The 22,896-nt window shown below is 42.7% G+C and overlaps 1 protein-coding gene across 1 annotated transcript in view; it reads left to right on the top strand.

Moving 5' to 3' along the window:
• SMPX (small muscle protein X-linked) overlaps nucleotides 1-22,609 on the top strand; it is a 57,702-nt gene extending 35,093 nt beyond the window's left edge. Inside the window, exon 5 of the mRNA XM_004382844.1 lies at nucleotides 22,176-22,609. The gene's annotated coding sequence lies outside the window, so the exon portion shown is untranslated. The remainder of the gene's footprint in view (nucleotides 1-22,175) is intronic.
• The last annotated feature ends 287 nt before the right edge of the window (nucleotides 22,610-22,896 follow it).

The raw sequence follows: 22,896 nt of genomic DNA, 5'->3' as shown, positions 1-22,896 counted from the left end.
GGGGGAATTTGTTACAGCCATGCCACGGGGCCAGCATCAAGCAGATCATGGCTCCGGGTAGACTCACAAGGAGATAAGAGTCTTTTTTTAATTTTTTTTTTTAATGACAGAAAAATATCTAGGGTAAATCTACACACCTCAATTTTATACATATATTTCAAAGGAAATCTACTATCTCAATTCCTACCCCATTTACTGCTTTCCTGGTGCCTATTTTTAAAAAATCATACTGTGTTCTTTATTCTCTTTCTCTCTCTCTCTCACACACACGCACCAAATATGATCCAGTGTTTGGGAATCAAGTTGAAATGTCTTAATTTCAGAAAAACCTTGTGGCAAACAAATGGTCCTAGGAAAAATTTCACTTCAAGATGGCCCCCAAATCATCACCCTAAAGTAAACTCTTCTGTAAAGCACTCCATTGTCACCAACAGCCAAAAACAGTGTCCTGGACTTTCTGCAGAATCATATACAGAGTTTGCTGCTAAAAAGAGCTGGAGAGTCCTTCTGAGCCAAGTCCAATCCAATTATGGACCTGCTTCCACTGCCAGAAGCAATCCCTGCCCCACACCAGCTGTGGGTTCAGAGCCTCTGGCTGGCAGGGGCCCCCAGTGCATAGGAAGAGGAGCTGGCAGCCCAGATAAGACACAACAGTGGGTAATGCTCTGAGACCAACAGGGATGGCAATGCAACTGCAATGAAATGATTCTTGACCTTCTCATCGGCCCTACTGCCATCCCTTCATCACTGACTCCAGACTCAGGTTCACCTCCTGAGTGGTACACTTTCTTACCAGGTAATCAAATTCTGAGATACAAAGAGGTGGTAGGCAGAGCTTCCCTCTTGTACTTGGGGTCAACCTTCGATTACTTGCTGCAGTCCTGCAGTGCTCACCGTGGAGCTAGTTGGGAGTGCGGTGTTGGATACCCACACCACCACTGACCACCTCACCAAATACATACCCATTGCCATTGAGTTGATGCTGACTCACCAAACACATAGGAGTTAAAATGCCAAGAAACCTGAATCGGAAATTTCTGTTAGGTAAAAATAAAGCTATCTCTATTAAACAGTGGAACAATTTTATGAGTTTTGGCTGGCCCTCCCAGCCTACTGAGATAATTTCAGGTCCACATGCTAGCATCCAATAGCACAGTTATTCCTCCACGCTGGCTTTATATGTATGACCTGTCAATTTGAGAAGCAAGCTATTCCTTATTTCTGAGACCTTATGAGGGCAATGGTAGTTCTAGTGGTAGAATTCTCGCCTTCCATGTGGGAAACCTGGGTTCGATTCCCAGCTATGCACCTCATGTACAGCCACCACATGTCTGTCAGTGGAGGCTTATGTGTTGCTATGATGCTGAACAGGTTTCAGCAGTTTCCAGACTAGGGCAGACTAGGAAGAAAGGCCTGGTGATCTTCTGAAAATCAGCCAATAAAAATCCTGTGGATCACAACCGGCTAATCTGCATCTGATCGTAGGGATGGTGCAGGACTGGGCAGCATTTCGTTCTGTTATGCATGGTGTCACTTTGAGTTGGGGTCCAATTTAATGGCAGCTGACAACAACAACTGGAACCTTGAGGAGAGTTGGGACAGGGCAGCACCAAGGACAGCATCCTGTGGGCTGCAACAAAGAAATCTCTTTTTAGATTGACCTAGAGCAGTAGTTCTCAAATTTTCACAGGCATCATAATCATCTGGAGGGCTTGTTGAAACTTGGATTGCTGGGTCCGACCCATAGAGTTTCTGATTCAGTATGTGGAGTGGGTCCAAGAATTTGCATTTCTGACAAGTTCTCAGGTGATGCTGCTGCTGCTGGTTTGGGGACCACACTTTGAGAACCACTGAGCCAGAGCCATCAATCCCGATTGTTTAAGTCTGGACATTTAGAATCTCCTAAGTATCCTGTCACCTAGTCCAGACTTTATATCTAGTGTCCAAAGGTATAGTGAGAATCTTGGTGAAATTTCCTTGCTGAAAACCTGATATTTCAAGCATCAATGAAGCAATACTAATGCTTATACAGTAAAACCTCGAAAGTCAGAACCTGTGTAAGATAGAAACCTGTCAGAGAAAGAAAACTCAAAATATTGTCCATTAATAGAGAGTGATAGAAAAGTGGTAAGACTGCATCCTGTGAAAGGTGGAAAACTTGTGAGACCCAGAAAAACAAGGCAGTCCTGTCGAGTTCCGGCTCTCACAGGTTTCATGTAATAGTGCTTCCAAGGGTCAGACACTCTTCTAAGCACTTTACCTTGTGAGATTTAAATGAGCTAGTGCACGTAAGAGCTCCATTTTACAGGTGAGAAAACCAAGGCACAGCAAGGTTATGTGTACAACTAAATAGTGAGGAAGCCAGTACTCACAGGTGTCTGGCTCCTAACAACTACCCAGGCTTACTCTCCATGTGGCATGTAGCATGGCTCCGTGGGGGTGAAATGTGCTTTGTAGATTATGAGGGACAATCCTAACATAATGGACGAGGAATTATGTCAATGGCTTCATCTTACCTACTAGTCACTTAACCTCGCTGATACAACATTAATTTCTGTAACTGTTTATTAAGTGCTGACACTGTTCCAGACCAGGGGTCAGCAAACCAGGGACCATGGGCCAAGTTCAGCCCACCACTTGCTTTTTTTTTTAAATTTAATTAAACTTTCTATTTTGAGATAACCGTAGGTTCACATGCAGTTGTAAGAAATAACACAGAGAGATCCCATGTGCCCTTTCCCCAGTTTCCCTCAATGGTACCATCTTGTTAAAATTATAGCACGATATCACAACCAGGATACTAACATTGATACAATTGACCTATCTTATTTAGATGCCCCCCTGTTTTAGTTGTACTCATTTGTGTGTGTGTGTCTATGTGTTTACTTCTATGCAAGTTTATCACATGTATAGGTTTGGGTGTCCACCACCATAGTCAAGATACATCCCTCGTGTTGCCTTTTTATACCCACACTCACCTCTCTTTTTCCCTTCTGCTTGCCCTTGACTCTTGGCAACCATCAATCCGTTCTCCATTTCTATAATTTTGATACCTCAAGAATGTTATGTTAATGGAATCATATAGTATGTAAACTTTTGGTATTATTATTATTTTTTCATTCAACATAATCCCTTTGAGATTCATCCAAGTTGTTGCATGTATCAGTAAATCATTCTTTTTTATTTCTGAGTAGGATTCTAGAGTATGGATGTACCACAGTTTGTTCAACAGTTTGCCCATTGAAGGACATTTGGGTTGTTTCCAGTTTGGGGTTATTATGAATAAAGCTGCTGTAAACATTTATGTATCAGTTTTTGTGTGAACATAGATTTCATTTCTCTGGGATAAATTCCCAACAGTGCAATTGCTGGATTGTAAGGTAGTTATATATTCTGCCATCTATTTTTGTAAATAAAGTTTTATTGGAACACAGCCACACCCATTCATCTATGCATTGTCTATGGCTGTTTTCACGTTACTACAACAGAGTTGAAGGGTTGTAACAGAGCCTGTATGGCTCATTAAGCCTGAAATATTTACTCTCTGGCCCTTTACAGAAAAAAGTTTGCTGACTCCCATTCCACATGCTGTGTTAAGTAAGGGAAAGATATCAGCAAGCTAGGCATAGTCTTTGTCATCTCAGATATTAAAGACTAGGTGGGGAGTCAGTAAGTATATGATTGTATAAATAAATGATATGAAAGTTACATGTGTTAAAAACGTCAGGGTTTGATGAGAAAATATGAGACCCAAACTAGTCTGTGATGTAAAAGAAAACATCCCTGAGAAAGACACGAAGCCATATGAAAGAAGAATAGGGGTTATCCAGTTTAACAGTGGGTGAAGAGTGTTCTAGAGGGAACAGCATTGCCAAGGCCCTGAGGTGGGAAGGGATATGGTACTTTCCAGAAACTGAAGCAAGACAAATATGACTGGAGCCTAGTGAGTGAGGGGAGAGAAGCCTGGAGGGTTAGGCAGGAGTGAGATTATGCAGGGCTCTGTGGGTCTTCTGAGGATTTTGAAGCTTAGTTTATAGGGAATTGGAAGCCACTGAAAGGTTATAAGAAGGGGAATGAAACAGCAGATTTGTGTCTCCAGAAGATTCTTTTGGCTTCAGTGGGGAAAGTGCATTGGAGAGGAAAAAGAGTGGATATGAGGAGCCCAAGTAGGAAGTTATTACTGGAATGGTGGCTTGAAGCTGGGTAGATGGAGAGAAGTGGAGATTGTAAAGATAGGTATTTAGGAGACAAACTGACAGAGCCTGAGATTATTTGGATGTGGATTGGAGGGAGAAGAAAATGTGTCTCTCCTGACCCCCAGTTTCCTGGCATGAGCAAGTGGATAGATAATGCCATTTGCCAAACTACGGAAGAGTTAAGGGAACTCTCATTTTGGACACGCTCAGGTGGAGATGCATATGCGATTTGCAAGGGAGGCAGCTGAATATGTGGATCTGGGGTTTGAGGGAAGGGCTGAGATGGAGATAAAAATTTGGAAGTCTTTAGCCTGCAGATGATATTTTAAACCTTGAGGTTGGATGAGATCATCTAGGGAGAGAGTTAGGAGAAGAGGAGAATATTGGGACCAGTCTTAGGAAACAACATTTGAAGGTTCTCTAAGCTTTCCTAATTTGTCATTTAGTGTTAGTACTTTATAAAATGTAAAATATTCAGTTCTCTAGAAGTGTTATCATATGTTTGAAGTTTTGAAACTGAAAATTTCTATATAAATACCAGGTATTATTGTTGTATTAGCAATTAACGTAAAGCTAAATAATCCTGGGGGAGTATGTGGTGTTGTGCCCATATGCAATGATTGAGAAGAGAGAAGTCATTTTCCCCATCTCTCTGGAAATATGTCTAAGGCAGGCCCTGCCAAGTTTCAAATATATGCAGAGACCAAAAAGCCAAAGTTTGGGAATCTTCATTCAAGCATCCTGTTATGGATGTCCAGGTAACGAAATCACAACCCAATAGAGATTCTAAATTTGAACACTCTTCAAGTCCAAGAGCAGACAGGAGCAAAGGATCACAGCTGCTGGGCTGACTGATAGGCAGCTTTATAACATTTCTCAAATATTATGACATAAAGATGGAAGCCAGTTTCTGAACAGCTGAGTAGTCCATCCTTGAGCTTTGGGTGAGAATCCCTTACTTTTATTCTAATTATCTTAGTCCCAGAGTCAGGCAGCAGCAAAACGTTGGGTAAGTCAATCCTGTAGCCAGTTAGAGCAGTGGGCTCAGTGCTGACTGCACATTAGAATCACCTGGACTTGCCTGAGCCCCACCCCGACCCATTAAATCTTTGGGGGAGGGGTCAGCCTGGATATGAGTATATTGCACAAGATCCCCAGGTGATTCTAATATGCAACTGGGGTTGAGAAGAACTGAAAGAGTGTTTCTCAGATCCTCCCTTGAAAAACTGGACTGAAATCTTTCTTGCTTGGAAAATAATCTCTCTGGTTGAATGACAAGGTTGCTAGGATGAAAGTCTCCAAATGCGGAAAGCGGTCAAGTGTTCTTGGAAAGCCAGGCAGCATAGATGTACACTGATTTATAGGGGCGACCAGTGGTAATTGCTGGTTCAGTGTTAGAGCTCTCGCCTTCCATATGGGAGACCCGGTTTGATTCCTGGCCAATGCACGTCATGCTCAGATACCACCCGTCCTTCAGTGGAGGCTTGCGTGTTACTAGGATTCTGAACAGGTTTCAGCAGAGCTTCCAGACTAAGACGGACTAGGAAGAAAGGGCTGGTGATTGATCTGCTTCTGAAAATCATCCATGAAAACCCTATGGATCGCAACAGTCTAATCTGCAACCTATCATGGAGATGGCACAGGATTGGGCAGTGTTTTGTTCCATAGTGTATAGGGTTGCCATGAGTCTGGGGCCAACTTAGCAGCAGCTAACAACCACCACCATCAGTAGTGAACCACAGCCTCCGTTTGGGCTAGGGCATGGGGAAGACAGACTAAGTTATCCAGACTGCCATGTGGGTCCAGAACAGTAGCCATGTTGGGCTTGGAGGGGGCTTAAGACACTCAGGCTCCCACTGGTGAGTGTGCTGTTGCATTATCATTGTTGCTGCGTGTGTCCCCCTGAGGTGTAGCCATATTCTCACAGGTCAGGGGACCATCAATGGCATTTAGTCCAGCCAAGACCCAGACCAATGCAGAGGTCCTCTCTACACTCCCTGCTTTCCCGATATGTCTCTTGCCCTGGAGAATCACTTGAGTTTAACTAGGAACTCGGCAACTTTTAACCCCCACCTCAATTCATCTACCTCTAAAAACTGCCAGGGAGGCTGTCCCCTCCAAATAATCCTAATTTCACCTTTTGGAGTGACTCATTAAAAGGAGAGCCCAAGTAAGTCGCCATTCCATTGGAGTTTCTTTTAATAAGTTCAGTCTCTGGATGTAAACATGTCAGTGGGTTTTGTTTTCGGAATGCGGTGCTAAGGACTAATTGTGAGGTGCTGAGCTGTTGCACTGTGAGCTTTGGTTCAAGGTCAGCCAGCCATGGTGGCCTGCTCCCATAAAGCCAAATACTTGAGTTCTGAGGATGCCAGCTGTTTAGCATCTGGCTACTCACTTTTTCTCCTCATTTCAGAAATGCCCAAAGCAATATGGTCCTACACGGCAGCAAGCATCCTACTTTTGAAAAGTATCCTACTTTTGCCAAATGAAACACCAACTTTTCAAAATTCCCACCAATAATACCTATTCACTGTCACATAAAATATACTAACTGGACGTGGCCTAAAGCAGTTGTATTAGTTATCTCTTGCTGTGTAACAAATTACCCAAAATTTAGCAGCTGAAAACAACTAACAAATATTATCTGAGTTTCTGTGCGTCAAGAATTCAGAAGTGGCTTAGCTGGGGGTTCCTGGCCTGGGGTCTTTTAGGAGGTTACAGTCAAGGTGTCGGTGGGGGTTTCAGTCATCTAAAGCCTTGACTAAGACTGGAGGATCCTCTCCCAACATGGCTCACTCACATTGCTGGCAAAGTGGTGATGACTGATATGAGGAGACCTGGGCTCCTTCCAATGGGGACCTCCCTATTGGGCTGCTTGAGTATCCTCACAACATGGCAGCTGCCTTCCCTCAGAGCAAGTGAGAGCAAGGCAGAAGCTGTAATATCTTTTAGCCTTGGAAATCGCACCCCATTGTTTCTGTAATATGCTATTAGTGCCACAAGTCACCAATATTCAGTGTTGGAGGACACTACACAAGGGTGTGACTACCAGGAGGCAAGACTCATTGGGGGCCACTTTGGAGGCTGGTGACCACAGCAGCCTACCTGTCTTTTGATAGATAAGGGAACTGAGGTCCAGAGAAGTGAAATTTGCCCAAAGTCACATAGCCTTAATATTTCAATATTTGCTTTGCTTTCAACCCCACTGATCCTCACCACCCACAATTTCTTACATTTATTTAAAATACCAACTGCTGTTTATCTTTGGGGAGATTGGAAAGTTATTTCCAAATGTGAAGCCAGTTTCCCTGATGCTTCTAACAGAGGAAGCCTTTATAAATCAGACAACATACAAGCAAAGTGCATAGCCTGAGCCCTAGGGGGAGTTTTTCCTTCACTTTCTTGAGTCATTAGGGGAAAGAGATCCAAAAAAGAAAGAGAAAGGAAAGTAGAACCTTGAAGGGGAGGCAAATCCACAAGCAAACTAAAAATCCAGTGCTGGAGGGATCACTTTTGCCTTTTGCACACTGTTCCCTCTTCTTGGCATGCTCCCATATGCAACAGTTTTCCTGCTGTCTCTTTTGATTTCTGAGGGTGAAAACAAGAGCAACAACAAGAACAAAGCAGAGCGTATCACCAAAAATCAAACCAGTGGAAGGAAGAACCCTCCCCAGGAGTTGGGGTTTCATTAATCCCAGATGAAAGAGAAAAGTTCAGCCAGAGTGACCCCTTAGGAGAAGCACAGAATTTTTTTTCTGTTAAAAACTTACGTTTGTGAACACATACACAGGCTTTTAAGCATAAAACTCAAAACTGTGATAAATATATCTTTTCTTTTTCGGATCCTCTTTGAAACAGCCCTCTTCTAAGAAAGGAAACAACAAGGAAGAAGCCTCTTGTATATTCTCTATCCCTTTTCAATCTGTTACAAACCGGCAAGGCCTGTCATCTCAGATCAATGTAACTAGGCAGGAAACATGACAACTCTCTCCCTGCCTGACCTATTTTGTCTAATGGGATGCTCTTCTTTGCCCTCTGACAAGCTACCTTTTCTCCTGAGTTCCATTTATAGCAGGATTTTATTAATGGTTAAATCGTTAGGAACGGATCTATCTCCCTCACAAGGCCTGTTTCCTATACAGTTCAATAAATTAAGCTATGGATTGGGGAGACTGTCCATTTCTGCCTTATTTCAGCTCAAATTCTTCCCAGCCCACAAAATTCTGTGACTTGGCAGGTGAGCGCTCGGTGTGAGTTCCCACTGCCTGCCCAGCAGTCTGTGGTCACTTGTAATTTGTCTTGGATTTACTGTGGCCCGTGGGAATTTTCCTAAACCCTGGCCAGAAGTGTGAGAAGTGGAGCTGAAATGCTTCAGCGAGGAGCCCCCAGGCCTTTGCTAATGGGGAAAGGCCTCCCTTCTCAATCCTCAGGCAAGAGCCCTTGGATCAATGCTGTGAGTTTCTGATATGTTTGACCTCTCTCTTCACCTTGAAAGAAGGTTTGCAAATTCCATTCATCCACTGTTCTTGTTGCTGTCACACAGGTGACCTCACCAAAGAATTGGAGCATTAATGCCCCACAGCTGTCAAAGTGACCTATGTACTTCACTCCCCAAGGCCCTTTCTCACTTATTTTTAGTTGCCAGAGCTATGCAGCCAGCAGAGCTTTAAAAAAAAAAAAAAAAAAGCAAACAAACAAGACAAAACAGTGATAATGTCACTCCCCTGCTGAACATCCTTCAGTGACTCCCCTCCCCATTACCCTTAGGGCCTGCACTAACTGGCTCAGACTCACCAGTCTTTTCTCATTTTGCATTTCTGTCCACCCAGAACATTCCTTGCTCCAACCTTAGTGAGCTGCTCTTAGTTCATGGAGGTGCAATGCTGACTCTAGGCCTTTCCATATGCTCAGAATATTCTTCTCTAATCTTTCCTCCCCTGCCCATTAGCTGGCTAACTTCTATTCATTATCGGGGTCTCAGTTTAAATGCTCTTTCTGAAATGTCTTGCCCTTCAACTGGATAAAGCATCCACATCCCATCATAGTAGCACCCAGTACAGTGGGTGAGAGGATTGATGTCACTTAATGGCGCAGTTGTTAAGAGCTTGGCTGCTAACCAAAAGGTCGGCAGTTCAAATCCACCAGCTGCTCCTTGGAAATCCTATGGGGCAGTTCTACTCTGTCTGATAGAACTATGAATCGTTATGAGTCGGAATTGACTCTACAGCAGTGGGTTTTTGGATTGCATTATCTGGTTTTCCTTCTAGATGTTCAGTTCCACAAAGGGGGATAACTTGTCTGGCTTATTCTTAAGTGTATCTGGAGTCCCTGGGTGGCCCAAACAGTTAAGTACTCGACTACTAGCCAAAAGTATGGTGGTTTCAATCTACCCATAAGTGCCTCGGAAGAAAGGCCTGGCAATCAAAAAAGGAAGGCAAATCTTCACCTGAGAAAGTTTGACATTGCAAAACACACAGTAAAACTACCTAAAAATCCTTTTGATTCACTATCAGTCCAAGTTCCCTTCATTCTAGAGGTTTCTTACCCCAAAGCTTTCTTCTTTCTTTCCAAGAAATCCAGTTTCCACTGATCCCCCAGCCCTTGTTTTCTTCTTTAATCACCTCCTTGCCTTTTAAAAAAATGTATATTAATATAGTGAGGAGCCCTGGTGGCACAGTGGTTAAAGTGCTTGGCTGCTAACCAAAAGGTTGACAGTTGGAACCCACCAGTTACTCTGTGGCAGTCTGCTTCCGTATAGATTTACAGCCTTGGAAACCCTAAGGGCAGTTCCACTCTGTCCTACAGGGTCACTATGGGTCAGAATCAAGTCCATGGCAATGGGTTTGTTGGATATTAATAGGGACTCAATTTGCTCCTCTCAATTCTCCTCTCCACCCATTTAGATACCCACCACCCAACCATCAGCACCACAAAGGGCTGGAAGCCAAGATGACAAAGACTGAATCTTGCTTGGAAGGCATAGGAGGAGGAAGGGATGTGTCTTATTTATAAGCCTTTTATGGGATCTTTGTCTCAGAATAATAGCAATAGCATCTATTGAGCACGTACTATGTGGGAGGCACTCTGCTAAATGCTGTAATATGTTACCCTCATGCCAATTCTATGAGCTTGATACTCTTGTTTTCCTATACTTCAGAGGAACACTGGGGCCCAGCCATTCAGTAACTTGCCCAATGTGACACAGCGAGGGAGCAGGAGAGCTGGGATTTGAGGCAGAGTCTGCTACTAAAATGTCTCCGCAGTAGGCCCTCAGTGGACACGATTTGAATGTACGGACAGGTTCCACCTGAGAACCAGCTTGGAGGCTGGCAAGGCAAAGGGTGTTAAAGCAATTTCTCTGATAACTGATTGCAGGCACATGTCAAAGTTTCATTTCAAAGTTGCTTAATAAAGAGGCTTCAGAAAGCCTGTTCAAAAACTTGGAAGAGGAAAAAAATGTGTTTAGATAATATTGTTAGACCAGGTACAAGTGATCATGAAACTCTTGTTACAAGGCTAATTCATTGGGGCAGGTAAACCTAACTTCCTAGAAGAGGCTCTTGATCTCATTAAAGTTGATCAGAAATGTTTCCCAGAAGTGACCACTGACCACACCAGAACACAAAGTTCTGTCCTGGCTCAGGTTTGAGATTAGTTTCTCTTAGACAAACAGCTCCCTCTATGCCAAGGCTCAACTTGGCGCTATTGACATTTGGGCCAGATAACTCTGTGGTGGGGGCTGTCCTGTGTACTGTAGGATGATGATTAGCGGCATCCCTGGCCTTCACCACCAGATGCCACTAGCACTCTCCTCCTCTTGGTTGTAACAACCAAAAATGTCTCCAGAAGTTGTCAGGTGTCCCCTAGGGCGCAAAAATCACAGCCCCCTTCCGCCAACCGTTGCTCTAGACTCTTGATTCTCAAAGTGTGGTCCACAGACCAACAGCAACAGCATTCGTTGGGAGTTTGTTAGAAATGCAGGCCCCACCCCAAACCCACTGAGTCAGAATCTGCATTTTAACCAGATTCCCAGGGGATTCACAAGGACATTAAAGTCTGAGAAGTGTTTCCAGGCCAGTGGTTCTCAACCTGGGCTGCACATCAGAGCACCGGGGAGTTTTAAAAATGACTGACCCCAGCCCCAGAGATTCTGATGCCATTGGTCTGGGGCAGCCTGGGCTCCAGGAGTTCAGAAATCTCCCTAGGTGATTCTAATGCGTAGCGCAGTTTGAGCTCCCACTCTGGGTGGTTTCAAAACAAAACAAATCAAAACCAAACCCCCACAACTTTGCGAGTGATTTACAACAGCCTATAAACAAGATCTAAATGCTCCAAAGTAGATGTTTCTTCCCTTTCCATGAACATCCTTCTTTTTTGGACCCTTTTTTCCCTTTTAAGATTATAAAATTAAAGTCCTTTGATGATGGTGTCAAAAGGTAAGATTTGGCTATAACTCACTTTTAAAATAATGGTTGTAATGATTTGGGCGGGGGTGGGGGGATGAAGGCATTGATTTACGCTTGACCAGATGGCTTTTTTCAATAAGTAAGAGCCATCAAAATCATCGCTCAAAACCTTGCTAGTTTAAAAAAAAAATCTGAACTTGAAAAAAATAAACATTAAATAGCAAACTCTATCAAGAAAACTGTTTTCATGAACTGTATAATTATATAAAGAGCCCATACAAGTAGGGAAGCAAAACACTAACACCTTAATAGATAAATAGATAAAGAAAATGAACTCACAGTTCACCAAAGTGGATCTATAATTAGCCAAGCAGCATGAGAAAACGTGCAGCCTTACTAGTAATCAAAGGGATGCTAAGTGAAACAACGAGTCCCCCATTTTCCTCTCATACAATTCACAGAGATAAGTGGGAAAATGATCATGAAACAGACATGTGCTTATTCTGTCAACAAATATTGAGTGTCTACTATAGAGCAGCTCCCCACCAGCCTAGATGATGAGACACACAGGTTAGTAAATAGAAATAGAATAATAAACTAATAATAGACATTCCAAGCCCTCATTGATTTACATATCCGCCAACCCAGTTATGCCTTGATGGAAGTCTATCCTAAAGAAAATGTTAGTGTGGAAAAAGTATTATTCATTTATAATAGCAAAATGGAGTAAGAACCTAAGGGTCCAATAATAGGATTACAATTAGGTAAACTATGGTACATCCATCTGATGAAATAAGATTCCAAACATAATCTAATGAATGATAAATGAAAAAAAACAAGCAGAAAACTGGAAAAATGGTTCAGTAATGGAATATATTTTGAAAATGCTACACGATATGGTCCCCACACTCAACACATACAGCATGCATTTGTATACTTAAAGCTCTGAGGAGCCCTGAAACTAATAAAATGGTTTCTTTGTTTAACCCAGTGTTTCTCAATTTATCTGATTACGGAAGGTTTCTCCCCTCTCCTCTCCTCTTTGTCTCTCTCTCTTTCCCGCTATCTCGTTCTCTCTTTCAAAATTAAAGCTTGTTTTATCATCTTTTGGAACTAACATTTCTCAAACATATATGGGTGTATACATATGGAAAAATTCATCAAGCTGTTCACTGAAGATTTGTGCATTTTACTTCATAAAAAAATCTAAAAAAAAGTTAAATTCTGAGAAGGCAAGAAATATTGAATTTTGGTGTTCACGAGAACAAGTACATGAATATTTGTTAGGTCTAATCTTCGTTACACTGCAGATCTATTTCTGTGTATCAGTGGTTCACCTCATGCAAGAGGCCTCGAAGGTACTGTCAACATGTACAGATTATTTATGCCCATTTTCCACGAGCTTTGAAAAAGAGAGTTTAGTGTAGGGGAAAGAGCTCCAGATAGGCTTTTAATCCCCCATCAGCCATTAACTAGCTATGTGACCTTGGACAAGTGAGTCAGCCTCTCTCGATTTTAATTTCCTAATTTCTAAAATGAAGAGTAGTACTAAAACCCAAGTTCCATTCATCTTTGAAAGTAGCTTTACTGTTTTACAAGATTATAAACCTTTATAGCTATATACTTTTAAAAATATTTTATTGTGTTTTAGTTGAAAATTTACATAGCAAATTAGGTTCCCATTTAACAATTTTTATATAACTTGTTCCATGACATTGGTTACATTTTTTGCACGTGTCAACATTCTCATTATTTCCATTCTTTTTGTTCTATTTCTATTAATCTAGCTTCCCTGCCCCTGCTTAGCGTCTGATATTTTGTTTTAGGGTAAATGTTGACTGTTTGGTCTCATGTAGTTGATTATTTGAGGAAGCATAGTATTCTTGGGTGATATTGTTTATTTTATAGGCCAATCTATTATTTAGATGAAAGGTGACCATTGGGAGTGGCTTCAGTTCCAAGTTCAAAGAGTATCTTAGGGTGAAAGTCTTGGGGGTTTCTCTAGTCTCTATTGGTCCAGTAAGTCTGGCCTTTTTAGGAATTTGAGTTTTTTTCTGCATTTTTCTCCCTTTCTATCTGGGACCTTCTATTGTGTCCCTGGTCAGAATGGTTGGTAGTGATAGCCAGGCACCATCTAGTTCTTCTGGTCTCTGGCTAGATGAGGGCATGGTTCATATGGGCTATTAGTCCTGTGGACTAATTTTTCTTTCAATCTTTGGTTTCCTTCATTCTCTTTTGTTCCAGATGAGTAGAGACCAATAGTTGTATTTTAGATGGCCACTTGCAAGCTTTTAAGACTCCAGACGCTACTCAGCAAACTAGGATGTAGAACATTATGAACTATGCTATGCCAGTTGACTGAATTGTCGCACAAGACTATGATCCCAAGCCTTCAAACCCAGTAAACCAATCCTGTGAGGTGTTTGGTTATGTCTAGGAAGTATCCATAACCGTGCTTCCTATGTGGCTTATTATATATATGAATATACACGCAGTGCACATAAACATGTATATACATATGCCTACAGATATGCCTGTACATGCACCCCATGTACTCACATGTGCCTTCTTATACATATATATGCATACATGTCTACCTATGTAACACACATATTTTTTGTGTATGTGTGCTTTAGATGAAGGTTTACAGAGCAAATTAGTTTCTCATTAAACAATTAATACACATATTGTTTTGTGACATTGGTTGCGACCCCACAAAGTGTCAGCACTCTCCCCTCCTCGACCTTGGGTTCCCCCTTACCAGCTTTCCTGCCCCCTCGTGCTGGTGTGCCCATTTAGTCTTGTTTTGTTTTATGGGCCTGTCTAATCTTTGGCTGAAGGGCAAACCTCAGGAGTGACTTCAGTGCTGAGTTAAAAGGGTGTCTGGGGGCCATAAACACACATTTTTTTTTGGTTATTGTTGTTGCAAAATTGTATGTTATGCATTTACCAAAATTGTCCCTTATACCTGCATACTTCTTAGTGTCTTCATTTATCTTAGACAAGTCGTGCAGACTTCACCCATATTGTGTATTGCCTTTCCCATAATCAAAAATAAGAAGTGTCCACTATCTAAAAAGTGGTTCCCCCTCCTTCCCCCTCCCATCCCTGGTAACCATCAAAGAATGTTGCTTTCTGTGTGTATACCTATTCTTGACTCTTTATAAAAGTGGGACCAGACAATATTTGTCCTGTTGTGATTGACTTATTTCACTCAACCTAATTCCCTCCAGATTCATCCATGTTATAAGATGTTTTGCAGACTCCTCATTGTTCTTTATAGTTGCATAGTATTCCATTGTATGTATGTACCACAATTTGTTTATCCATTCATCTGTTGATGCTTTTTTTTTTTTTTGCTATTGTGAATAATGCTGCAATGAACATAGGTGTGCAAATGTCTATTTGTGTCACTGCTCTTATATCTCCAGGATATATACCTAGGAGTGGGATTGCTGGATCATACGGTATTTCTATTTCTAGCTTTATGAGGAAGCATCATACTGTTTCCATAGTGGTTGTACCATTTTACAATCCCACCAACAATGTAGAAGAGTTCCAGTCTCCCCACAACCTCACCAGCATTTATTGTTTTCTGTTTTTTTTTTTTTTGATCACTGTCATTTTTGCAGAGGTGAGATGGTATCTCATTGTAGTTTCGATTTGCATCTCTCTAATGGCAGTGATAGTGAGCATTTTTTCATGTATTTGTTGGCCACCTGAATGTCCTCTTTGGTGAAGTGTCTGTTCATGTCCTTTGCCCATTGTTTTACTGGATTTTTTTTTGTCTTTTTGTTGTTCAGTTGTTGAAGTTTTCTATGTATTTTATAACTATATTTTTGCCTGATGGTACATCAGTGGCCATATTTTTTATTTGAATACTGAGTCTTTGGACTACTCACTACTATCATTGTTACTCTAAAAACAAACAGATGATCAGCTTTTCAGGTTTAAGGTGATCTCTATGACAACATAGTTTTTAGGAATGCATTATTGGAGAAAGACAGGGAGGTCTACATTTGTTTCATATGTTCTGTTAACTATGTGTCAAGAAATTGGTTTTCCATCGGTAAGGGTGGTCTGGGTATTTCTGACGTAAGCACCACTGTCTCTAGGCCTTGGGCTGCTAAGGCATAAACAACATAAAAGGATTTGCCATCTTTGGAAAATCCGAGAGCCACTTGGTTAAGACAGCAGCCAACTTATTTATCACCTTTTCTACCTCTAGGTATCATTGACCTGTGCTTTGCTAGGAAAGCTTTGGGTCAGTGTTTCTCCAGGGAAGTCTATTGTCTCTTTAGGAAGAGGGAGGAATATGTTCTGCTGGATTGAGGGAAATGGACTATAAGAACCGGAGCTGGCAGTGGTGACTGGCCTAGGATTATGCACCTTTCTCCCCCAAGACCTCACCATGCAAATTCAGTATTGGGCCTCAGCTGCCAGCCCCAGCTTGGCATCCAATACAACAAATTCTCAATACATACAATGTTGTTGTTGTTGCTGTGTGTTGTCGAGTCGATTCTGACTTATAACAACCCCATAGGACAGTGTAGAACTGCCCCATAGGGTTTCCTAGGCTGTAAATCTTTCTGGAAGTGGACTGCCACATCGTTCTCCCAAGGAGCAGCTGGTGGGTTCAAACCACCAACCTTTTGGTTAGCAGCTGAGTGCTTAACCACTGTGCCACGAGGCCTCCTTGTCAGATTTCTTTTGAATTTATTTTAATGAGATTTGACCTAGATATGCTGTTTGCCTTTTCCTAGAGTTTAACTAAATTCTCCACGTCCTGCACATAACACTGTTTTGATCTGGATTTCAGGGCCAGAACCTTACAAAAATATGTCCTGCTCTTTGTGCCTTCCTCATTTTCCCTGTTTTGAATAGTTACTGGTAGAAACAGTTTCGTTAGTCACCAAAAGCGTCGTGATGTACAAAATCCGATTTTTGTGGCTGCTTCATAGTTTATGAGAAACAGCTTTTCGAATTTTTGACTTAGACTTTTGTTTCTTTTCCTTTATGAGTAGGCGTTTGGGATAAAAGGAAGAGTTCCAGGTCAGAGTTCCCAGGGTGCACTTGCCTCCTCTCTGCCCTCGGGTGTGTGACTTTGCGTCTGCCCCTCCGTTTTAGCATGACTGGGGGCACACTCACCTGCCTGCTGCCTCACGGTGTGGTCGTGATCATGACAGGGGACAGCGTGTGTGAACGTGCTTTGTGAACTAGAGAGGACGGCACAAACACCGGGTGTGTTTCTTATTTCCGGTGCCCTTGGACAACTCCAAAGCTTTGACCAGTCAGCTACGGCTGCGCGGTTGGTCATTGTATATGGAACCGGGGCACGAGGCACAGCCTTGGCCTCGGCTACTTTTGAGTGTCACTGTTTATGGCTCTATGATTTAGCACCACGCAGGAGGAAGTAATCATTGCACTGCCCCGAGTGTCTGGTTAAAGGACCAAATGAAGACAAGTGTTGAGTGGACTCCATTTCCTAAATGATGCATGTGGGGCTGTGGCAACTCTGAGTAACACAGCTATAAATGGGTTATGGCAAAGCATAAACATCACATGCTCCTCAGCCTGGACTTAGGGCAACACAGGGAGTTATTTGGGGTCTCATCCCCACACCAGCCAAAGTGGGCCTTCCCCAAAGATAACTCCAAGTTGGGCTTCTGCATCTTTTTTGATTTGGGTACAAAAGGTGTGTGGGGTAGCTAGAGAGTGACATCTCAGCAGAGTGCCCCACAGTCCCCATGGTTCTCACAAATGTCCCCCACAGGAGAACAGGACACAGGAGAATAGGGGACAGCTGTTGTCTCGGCAGCAGAGCAGCGCAGCCCAGGATACTGCCCGGCGCACTTGCATTCCAACAACCCGACAAACAAGCGTGCTTTACAGCATGGGCAATTTTAGCTCTGGATCCCTTCCCATTGCTTCCCATTTCTAAACCCAAGCCCAGATCGAGCAGCAGGCCCAGGCCTCTGGGACCCTGAATTCATGTCTTCCGGGATCGTACAGGCATGCCTGTATGCACATGCCAACTTCCACAGGGGCCAGGGTGGAGACTGGTCCCCTGGGGGCACTGTACTCCGAGAAGGACCAGATCTGACCTTAGCCATCAGCAGGGACCTGGTCCAGGGTTGCTGCGCTCTCTTGGCCTTTCCTGGAACCTGGGAGGGGGGCGAGGCTGCAATCTGCAGAAGGACACCGTGGTGGGTCCTCTAACCGTCTGTTGTCACCTACTGGCTCCTTTTACTAGGAAGAATCAGAGTCGCTCTGTAGATTAAATGGGGAGACTGTATATAGTCGGAGCCCTGGTGGTGCAGTGGTTAAGAGCTCGGCTGCTAAACAAAAGGTCAGCAGTTCCAATCCACCAGCCGCTCCTTGGAAACCCTATGGGGCAGTTCTCTGTCCTATAGGGGCCGCTATAAGGCAGAATTGACTCATATATAGTCATATATAATCAGTGGTAGAGTGGTCAAAACTGGCACCATAACCCTCACCTGTTTCTCCACTAGCATGGGATAGAAGCACAAGCTGGTGGCTCTGCCCCCACACCCCTTCTTCAACCAGAATTGTCCCTGCTTCACTAGCTCTTGGTCACACTGAGCGATGGGAAGATCATGGGCCCTGGGGCTCATGCTGTGTAAAGAATTCAGACATCGATTCTTCTAAATAATATGATCCTCTTCCAGTGGCCATGATGGTCTGGGCAGACTGGATCAAGATTTCCCTGTTCACAGAGAGGCCCACAAAGTGAACCCAGTTGTCAGGGGTATCCTGTGGGTCACTGCATACGGCTCCTCCTTTCTCCATGTAGCCATGAGTTCACCTACCTGGGACAGATATTTGGTGGACAAAGTCCATATCCAACCTGCCATATAAATGGCCCCCATTTCTGCATTTTACAGTCTGGATGCTTCTTGGAGAGAAATCATATCTCATAGAACATGCTTCAGTGACAATTTGCTATGGATCACCCCTTCCATGCTGCTCAGAGAAGCCCAAGGAATGTCTCACCTTCAAGGGCAACTTGCCATCGGCCTCTTCCTTAGCCTGAAAGACTGGCCATGTGTCACCCAGCACAGTGACTGAAGCAGGATAATGGCTTGAGCACATCTAGGCTATGATAGGGCTGGGCTGGGGCTTAGAGCAAATGATAGCCATGTGAGGACAGCACATCAGATCCACACTGTGTCTGTGCCCCTCTCATTCCTGTGGCCTCCCATGGAAGAATGTGGGTTTGGCTGTAACCCTAACTCTGGTTCTTTTCCTGTTCTCACCTATCCAGTGGTCCAATCTATCCATCCTTGAGCTCCTGCTATGTATCAGGTCCCGTGATAGGCAATGGGGCTGTAAAACTGAATAGTACCCTGTTATGGATTGAATTGTGTCCCCCTAAAATGTGTGTCAGTTTGGCTAGGCCATGATTGCCAGTATTGTGTGGTTGTCCTCCATTTTGTGATCTGATGTATTTATCCTATGTGTTGTAAATCCTAGCTTCTATGATGTTAATGAGGCAGGATTAGAGACAGTTATGTTAATGAGGCAGGACTCAAACTACAGGATTAGGTTGTATCTTGAGTCAATCTCTTTTGAGATATAAAAGAAAAGTGAGCAGAGAAGAGGGGGACCTCATTACCAGCAAGCAAGAAGAGCCAGGAGCGGAGCATGTACTTTGGACCTGGGGTCCCTGTGCTGAGAAGCCTAGACAAGGGGGAAGATTAATGACAAAGACCTTCCTCCAGAGCCAACAGAGAAAGAAAGCCTTCCCCTGGAGCTAGCACCCTGAATTCGGACTTGTAGCCTACTAGACTGTGAAAGAATAAATTTCTCTTTGTTAGAGCCATCCACTTGTGGTATTTCTGTTATAGCAGCACTAGATAACTAAGACAGACCTGGTCATACCCTTAAGGTCACAGCCTAGTAGCAGGACAACTATAGTGGGAAAGCTCTGAGAGGAGAGAGGCACTCAGCTGCTAAACGAAAGGTTGGTGGTTCAAACTCACCAGCCACTCCATAGGAGAAAGATGTGGCAGTTGGCTTCTGTAAAGATTACAGCCTTGGAAACTCTACTCTGTCCTATAGGGTCTCTATGAGTTGGAATCAACTCCACGGCAATGGGTTTGGTTTTTGGTATCTTTCCCTCTGGTTTAAGAACCATCAAACTTTCCCTGTTAGTGGAGTGGGAAGAGCCCCAGAGCAGGGCTTCAAACCAGTTCACTCTGGTTTGAATCCCTGCTAGGAATTTGCATTTCTAACAAGTTCCCAGCTATGCAAATGCTGCTGGTTAGCGACCAATTCTGAGAACCACTAGTACAGCAGTGATTCTCAAAATTTATTATACATAAGAATCACCTGGGGATCTTGTTAAAATGTAGATTCTGATTCAGTATATCTGGGGTGGAAATGCAAATCCTCAGCAGGGGTTGAACCCAATTGAAGCAGTTCAAAGCCCTGCCCCAGAGTCGGGACACCTGAGTTCAAATCCCAACTTTTCCATTTACCAGCTATTTAGACTTGAGCTAGTTACTTTACTTTTTGAACCTCTGTGTACTTCATCTCAAAAATGAGTATAATACAACCTACATCACAGCAATGCTATAAATGACATAATAGGCTTTGCTATCTCTAAATCAATACAGAGGAAAGCAAAGCTTTCCAAAAGAAAGAAATCTCTGCTGCAGAATTCTCCTTAGGGTTCACTGGCCAGCACTGGGTCCCCTGGCTACCCCTAGCTGTAAGAGAGACTGGGAAATACAGTGTTTGGTTTATCAGCCTTTGTAGTAGAGAAAAGCAAGGGAGAAGGTGGTAGGGAATAGCTGTGGAAAGACCCAACCATAGTGTCTGCCACAGCAGGGCAGGGCCTTTGTCTGTGAAGTTTTCTTTCTTTAGTCATTGATAATAGAAAAAAAAAAGTGAGCATTCCATTTCTTGGAAAAGAATCAGCCCATCCACATAAATAAAACACAAGGAATGACACCAAAGAATGAAAAACACATGTGTAAATAATGTTCAAGAATCCCTGCTTTATAAGAGCTTTTAAAAGAAATGGCACCATATCAATTAGCTATTGTTGCATAACAAACCACTCCCAGAACTCAATGGCTTAAAATACGATCATTTATTATTATAGGTCATGTATTTGTGGCTTAGCTGATCTTGGCTGGGCTCACTTAGGCAGATGCAGTTCGGCTGGGGGTTCAGCTCTAGAAGGGCTTGGTTGAAGCACTTTAGCTGGGGTGGCTCTGCTCCATGTGTTTCTTATCCTTCTCCTGGGATCAGCAGACTAGCCTGGGCATATCCTTCTTATGGCAGTGGTGCAAGGGAATAAGCAAAAACATGTGATACCTCTTGAGGCTTAGGCTCAGAACCGGCACACCATCATTTCTGCCTCATTTTATTGGCCAAAGCAAGTCACATAGCTAAACTCAGGCATGAGGAAATATACCCCCCGTCTTAATTTCCTAGGGCTGCTACAAAGTGGATGACTTTAAAGAACAGAAATTTATTTTCTCACGGTTCTGGGGGCTGGAAATCCAAATTCAGGATCTTGGCAGTGGAGGTTCCTCGGAGGGCTTTGAGGGAGGAAGTGTTCCATGGCTCTCTCCTAGCTTCTAGTGGCTGCCAGCAATTTTTGGTGTTCCTTTGCTGTTGTAGATAGATCCTCACATGCTGTTTTCTCCCTGTGTGTAACTCTGTTTTCAGGTTTATCCTTCTTTTATAAGACATCACTCAAAAGGGTCTAGGATTAGGACCCACCCTACTCCAGTATGACTTCGTTAACTTAAACAGATAACATCTGCAAAGAAAAACCCTCTTTCCTCAAACAACGTCTCATTCACCAGTGCAGGGGTTAGGACTTCAACATATCTTTTTCTGGGGGACACAATTCAATCCATAATACATTTCACCCGGGAATCCTAGGTTGGGAGGGAGGTGCTAGCTTGCTCCATCTTCGAGACTGGCATGGACTGAAAAATGATAATTCCTTAAAAAAAAAAAATCCCACAAGAGTAGGAAAATGTAAAGGTGCCTGGCAATGGGTGTGGACATAGGCAGGGGTGAAGAATTGGAGCCATTAATGCAAATTTGTTAGCAAAAAGGAGGGAAACTCTCAATGAGATGGATTGACACAATAGCTGAAACAATGGACTCAAAGATACCAATGATCATGAAGATGATGCAAGACCAGGCAACGTTTAGTTCTGTTACAGGTAAGGTCACCACACCATGAGTTGTGCAGACTAGGCAACTAACAAGGACAACAATGCAAATTTACCACAGGCACCAAGGGCCTTGAAAGTCATAATCATAAAATTAGCATTACACTCATCCTTCAGAAGGAAGCCATCCTAATTTAGGGTGGAATTAAATCACTAGAGGCAAAATTGATGGTCACATCTTCTACTCATAGTTCACATTCAAGAAATTGAGAGAGTGAAGTTTCCAAGTGAAAATGGGACCTTCATTTTTGACTTGTATCTATTATACTGATTTATAAGCTGTTCGTAAAAATATCTCATGAAAACTAAAGTAATGGTTCCTTTGGTTTTTTTCTTTTTCTTTTTTTTTGCAGGCTTGATGTGAAGAATTGAAGAGAAAGAGAATGGATTCAAATGAATATAGCTCACTAAAAAATTTTATATATTTGTATGAACATTATGAATCTCCTGAATGCCTGAGACTCTAGAAGAAATGTTCTATTTGTACATTTATATCTCTTCCTTCTAGTTGGCTGAATTTCTTAATTCATCTTCATTTTTGGCACCTAGCAGAGCAAACCATCCCATGAATTCACTGCTTGGAGGGTGTGGTTTTGAGGAAGGATATGATTTTATGGAGAGGGGTAAGAAAATGTGCTTAACAATGATTTTGAGTAGAACTTCTATAAGCTACTTCCCATAATATTTTGGTCAATATTTGGAATGTATTTTAGTTCTTCACCTTTTAAATTATGTCAATACACTTTTTATCAGTTCAAATAAATATTTCAGTAAACGAAAATGTGAATCCAGACTAAATTAATTTTCATATCCTCAGATAGTTGGATATTCCCAAACAAGAAGAGAAATGAGATGTAAGAGATAGCCAAATCCCACATTGCCTAAGTGGGGGCTTCTCATCTGGAACTGGGTGCCATGGCTAAAAACATGGCTGACTGATCATTGCGTATGAAGTTACGTATTGACGGAGGAATTTGACATCGCTGATATTCCTCCTACAAGGATGACCTTTATCGTGAGTGCATTTTACTCCCATAGAGGTTCACAAATTCCCTTCACCCAGATAGAACAGAG

This window comes from Trichechus manatus, unplaced genomic scaffold (assembly GCF_000243295.1).
Source record: "Trichechus manatus latirostris isolate Lorelei unplaced genomic scaffold, TriManLat1.0 scaffold00100, whole genome shotgun sequence".
NCBI classification, from domain to species: Eukaryota; Metazoa; Chordata; class Mammalia; order Sirenia; family Trichechidae; genus Trichechus; species Trichechus manatus.
The sequence above is the reverse complement of the archived record's forward strand: the minus strand, read 5'-3'. Positions and strand labels throughout refer to the sequence as shown.